We start from the raw sequence: 6,022 nt of genomic DNA, 5'->3' as shown, positions 1-6,022 counted from the left end.
CATTTCGTAAGTTCAAGCCTTTTTCTTCCTTTTGGGTAACTCCAGAATTCCTCACTCTCCTCCCCTACTCATTGCCTCTGCTTCTTCCCACATGCCCCTCTTCTCTTCCCACCAGGCTTCCCTAGTCAACATTCTTTTCAGAAGTGAGGCTTGCCCTGGTGACACCTCTGTTAAGTGGCTCAGCCTGGAAAATCCTCTAGGAGAGTTGCCCTTGACGACAGACAGACTCAGAGATCACAGGCCCTGTGGGGTGTGGGGCCTGGTGTGGATGAGGGTGTCACTTTTGGGGCACCTAACAATAGATCACACAAAGTCCACTGCCAAGTAGTCGCTTGGGCTGGGCTGGTAAAAGGCCCTGATCAGCTGCTGGGAAAGGCTGGTCTTCAACCCTTGGACTCCAACCGTGGCAGGACTCAGCAGAATTCAAGGTCCTGATCATGAGGCTGGCTTCGGGTCTCACATGTGCCAGTTCCTGCCCTGAAGCCTTAAGTTTGAGAGCAAGACAGGAACAAATGGCCAGGAAGACTCCCATGAATACAGGAAGCGCCCAAAGATCTCAGGAGCAGCCCCTTCTTTAACTGAGAGCATTCACTTTCCCTTCTGATTTACTCCCCCCAGAAAAACATTAGGGCTGACACCTTTTTGGTGACTTTGGATCATGAGCTCAAACAGGATCTCAGAGCTTTGCCATTAGAGATCATCTGTCCTGGCTGGCGAGGTGGCTCATGCCTATAATCCCAGGACTTTGAGAGGCCAAGGTGGGTAGATTACTTGAGGCAAGGAGTTTGAGACCAGTCTGGCCAACTTGGTGAAACCCCATCTCTACTAAAAATACAAAAATTAGGCTGGGCGTGGTGGCTCACGTCTGTAATCCCAGCACTTTGGGAGTCTGAGGCAGGCAGATCACAAGGTCAGGTGTTTGAGACCAGCCTGGCCAATACAGTGAAACCTCGTCTCTACTAAAAATACAAAAATTAACTGGGCGTGGTGGTGGGCGCCTGTAATCCCAGCTACTTGGGAGGCTGAGGCAGGAGAATCATTTGAACCTGGAGGCAGAGGTTGCAGTGAGCCGAAATCATGCCATTGCACTCCAGCCTGCACAACAGGGCGAGACTCCGTCTCAAAAATAAAATAAAATAGGCCGGGCGCGGTGGCTCACTCCTGTAATCCCAGCACTTTGGGAGGCTGAGGCGGGCGGATCACGAGGTCAGGAGATCGAGACCATCCTGGCTAACACGGTGAAACCTGTCTCTACTAAAAATGCAAAAACAAAATTAGCCGGGCATGGTGGCGGGCGCCTGTAGTCCCAGCTACTCGGGAGGCTGAGGCGGGAGAAGGGCATGAACCCGGGAGGTGGAGCTTGCAGTGAGCCGAGATCACACCACTGCACTCCAGCCTGGGCGACACAGCGAGACTCTGTCTCAGAAAAAAAAAAAAAAAATTAGCCAATGCAGCAGTGTACACATGTGGTCGCAGGTACTCAGGAGGCTGAGGCAGGAGGATGGCTTGAGCCCAGGAGTTCAAGGTTACAATGAGCTATGGTCACACCACTGCGCTCCAGCCTGGGCGAGAGAATGAGACACTGTCTCTAAAAAATAAAATCAGGACTGTCTTCTTTGTAGACAATTTGAAATTCTGAAAGAGGCCAGGCGCAGTGGCTCACGCCTGTAATCCCAGCAATTTTGAAGGCCAAGGCAGGCGGATCACCTGAGGTCTGGAGTTCGAGACCAGCCTGTCTAATATGGTGAAACCCCGTTTCTACTAAAAATACAAAAAATTAGCCAGGCATGGTGGTGCGCACCTATAATCCCAGCTACTGGAGAGGCTGAGGCAGGAGAATTGCTTGAACCCAGGAGGCGGAGGTTGCAGTGAGCTGAGATCGCACCACTGCACTCCAGCCTGGGCAATAAGAGTGAAACTCCATCTCAAAAAAAAAAAAAAACAAATTCTAAAAGATAGCTGTTGAATAATTGGCTCATCTGGATCACTGAGACCGGACAATTGCCAAATCTTAGAGCAGAAAATGACAATGAATCATAGTATTCTGCCCCTGGCTTCTAGGTTGGTAAATATCCCAGCAGTCCAAGATAAATGGCTATCCCTGACCTTCTTGGCTGCCTCCAGGGATATGCTATCATGTCCCTTCACATGTTCTCTAAGGAATTACACACCAAGCAAGAACAGGAGATGGAGTATACTAGTTTTAAGGGAGGAGACCACCCCTCATATTGTCTTATGCCCAATTTCTGCCTCCAAAGAAAGAAGAAGTAAAAACTAAAAGGCAGAAATGAAATCCACAGGCAGACAGCCCAGCGCCACACCCTGGGCCTGGTTGAAGATCGACCCCTGACCTAATCGGTTATGTTATCTATAGATTACAGATGTTATATAGAAAAGCACTGTGAAAATCCCTGTCCTGTTCTGTTCTGTTCTAATTACCAGTGCATGCAGACCCCAGTCATGTACCCCCTGCTTGCTCAATCTATCACAACCATCTCACGCAGACCCCCTTAGAGTTTTGAGCCCTTAAAAGGGACAGGAATTGCTCACTCGGGGAGCTCGGTTATTGGAGACGTTAGTCTTGCAGAAGCTCCTGGCCGAATAAAGCGCTTCCTTCTTTAACTTGATGTCTGAGGGGTTTTGTCTGCAGCTTTTCCTGCTACAGTTTGTTTATTTATTTATTTTTGAGACAGAGTCTCGCTCCATTGCTCAGGCTGGAGTGCAGTGGTGCAATCTCAGCTCACTGCAACCTCCATGTCCCAGGTTCAAGCGATTCTCATGTCTCAGCCTCTTGAGTAGCTGGGATTACAGGCATGTGCCACCACACCTGGCTAATTTTTTTTTTTTTTTTTTTTTTTTTTTTAGGGGACAGAGTTTCGCTCTGTCGCCCAGGCTGGAGTGCAGTGGTGCGAACTCTGCACCCTGGAACCTCCTTCTCCTGGGTTCAAGTGATTCTCCTGCCTCAGCCTCCTGAGTAGCTGGGATTACAGGCACCTGCCACCATGCCCAGCTAATTTTTGTATTTTAGTAGAGACAGGGTTTCACCATGTTGGTCAGGCTGGTCTCGAACTCCTGACCTCAAGTGATCCACCTGCCTTGGCCTCCCAAAATGCTGGGATTACAGGCAGGAGATGGAGTATACTAGTTACCCAGGGTAGGTACATGTGCCCTCCCCTGGAACTGGGGCCTGGGGTCAGCCGCACCCAGCCATATGCATTGCAAGTAGGAGAGGTGGCTCCTCAAAGGAAAACCTTCTATTATTAGAAGAAAGGACTACAGAGAGCAGGAAGGGCAAAGCCAGCTCTGCGCATAACAGAGACCATGAGATTCCTAGAAGCGACCAGCCTCTGCTGGAGAGCGTAGGGGGAGCCTCAGCAGCTATTCCAGTGGGCCTTTCTGTGCTGTGGAGGCTGGAAGGAGAAAGCTGCACTTCCCAGATTGCATGCAGCTCGGATTCTGGGCACAACTGGGTTCTAGGTTGCTACTTATTAATAAATGCATTTCTTCGAGATTTGAAAAGTGGAAGTGGGCTGGATGCAGTGGCTCACGCCGGTAATCCCAGCACTTTGGGAGGCCGAGGCAGGTGGATCACCTGAGGTCAGGAGTTCAAGACCAGCCTGGCCAACATGGTGAAACTCCACCTCTACTAAAAATACACAGATTAGCCGAGTGTGGTGGCGGGCACCTGTAATCCCAGCTACTCGGGAGGCTGAGGCAGGAGAATCACTTAAACCCAGGAGGCGGAGGTTGTGGTGAGCCAAGACGGCACCACTGCACTGCAGCCTGGACAACAAGAGTGAAACTCCGTCTCAGAAAAAGAGAGAAGAGAAGAGAGGAGGGGAGCGGAGGGGAGGGGGTCATGCAGTGTTGTTGTTGTTCTTAGCTGTTTGCTTTTGGCAAGGCCACGTGATGCCCACATCAAGTCTCCAGGTTTGAGGATATTGAGAGCACAGTGTGGAGGTAGCAGTGGCAGAATTCCACAGTCTAGTGTATAGGTGTGGACGGTGGGTGGCAGCAACCTCTTGGGCCCGGCTTCCTGGTACCTGGATTGTCACTAGGACAGAATGTCCTACAACTCAGCGTTCCTTCGGGTGACAGATAGTGACTCCATTGGGAGTGTTCTGGGAGTCATTCCCGAAAGCAAACCTTGAGTCTGCTCCTCCCGCCCTTCCAGGGACTTGGTAATCTTTCAGTTGCATAGATTATGTGTGCCTAGAACAGGCACAGTGGCTAATGCCTGTAATCCCCACACTTTGGGGGGCCGAGGTGGGAGGATCGCTTTGGCCTAGGAGTTAGAGACCAGCCTGGGCAGCACAGTGAGACCCCATGTCCACAAAAAAAAATTTTTTTTTTATTTAGCCGAGAGTGGTGGCACACACCTGTAGTCTCAGCTGCTTAGGAGGCTGAGGTGGGAAGATCGCTTGAGCCCGGGAGGTCAAGGCTCCAGTGAGTTGTGATGGCACCACTGCAGTCCAGCCTGGGTGACAGAGCAAGACCCTGTCTCTACAAAGAAAAAAAAATTCCTAAGATTTTTCAAGGAGCTAGCTCATTGTTGAATGCTTCGAGGTTCTCAGTCTTTACTCTGTCACTCCTGTTCTGCGTTCCCACCATGCTGTTCCACACTGTGCCACCTCCTTCCTTCATTTCTCCAAAATACTCTACCATTTCTCTCAAACCGGGTGTGCAGCAGACTTTATTGAAGATTTTTTTTCTTTTTTTTTTTTTTTTTTTTTTTGAGATGGAGTCTCATTCTGTCACCAGGCTGGAGTACAATGGCATGATCTTGGCTTACTGCAACCTCCGCCTCCCGGGTTCAAGCGATTCTCCTGCCTCAGTCTCCTGAGTAGCTGGGACTACAGGAGCATGTCACCATGCCCAGCTAATTTTTGTATGTTTAGTAGAGATAGGGTTTCACCATGTTGGCCAGGCTGGTCTCGATCTCCTGACCTCAAGTGATCCGCCCGCCTCAGCCTCCCAATGTGCTGGGATTACAGTCGTGAGCCACCGCGCCCGGCCTTTACTGAAGATTTGTGGTAGAGAACCACAATACACTACAGTGTGCAATACAGCTCAAAACTGAACATTGGATATCACTGTCCCAAATAACCACCTGCCATTCTCTTGCCTGAAGATATGTCTTATTTAGTTAGTTATTTGTGACAGAGTCTTGCTCTGCCACCCAGATTCGAGTGCCCAGGTGTTGCTCACTCACTGCAGCCTCGTCCTCCTGGGTAAAAATGGGCTTTCACCATGTTGCCCAGGCTGGTCTTGAACTCTTGGGCTCAATCGTACCTCCCACTTCGCCTCCCAAAGTGCTGGGATTACAGGCATGAGCCACTGTGCCAGGCCTATTTATTTTTTCACATGCCTGCTGTGTCAAATAAAGATATTTCCACCTCAAGGGCGGATCACTTCAGGTCAGGAGTTCGAGACCAGCCTGGCCAACATGGCAAAACCCCATCTCTACTAAAAATAAAAAAAATCAGCTGGGCGTGGTGGCACGGGCCTGTAATCCCAGCCAATCTGGAGGCTGAGGCAGGAGAGTCGCTTGAACCTGGGAGGCGGAGGCTACAGTTAGCCAAGATTGTGCTATTGCACTCCATCCTGGTTGACAGAATGAGATTCTATCTTTAAAAAATAGGCTGGGCACAGTGGCTCATGCCTGTAATCCCAGCACTTTGGGAGGCTGAGGCGGGTGGATCACCTGAGGTCTGGAGTTCGAGACCAGCTTGGCCAATATGGCGAAACCCCATCTCTACTAAAAATACTTAAAAAAATACAAAATTAGCCGGGTGTGGTGGCGGGCGCCTGTAATCCCAGCTACTCAGGAGGCTGAGGCAGGAGAATCGCTTGAACCCGGGAGGCGGAGGTTGCAGTGAGCCGAGATCATGCTATTGCACTGCAGCCTGGGCAACAGGAGTGAAACTCCATCTCAAAAAAAAATAATAATTAATTAATAATAATAAATAAATCGCTTCGTGAGGCCAGTGACTACCGTAGTGGACCGTGAGACTCTAGACAC

This window comes from Nomascus leucogenys, chromosome 19 (genome assembly GCF_006542625.1).
Source record: "Nomascus leucogenys isolate Asia chromosome 19, Asia_NLE_v1, whole genome shotgun sequence".
Taxonomy (NCBI): Eukaryota; Metazoa; Chordata; class Mammalia; order Primates; family Hylobatidae; genus Nomascus; species Nomascus leucogenys.
This window is presented reverse-complemented; position numbering follows the sequence as displayed.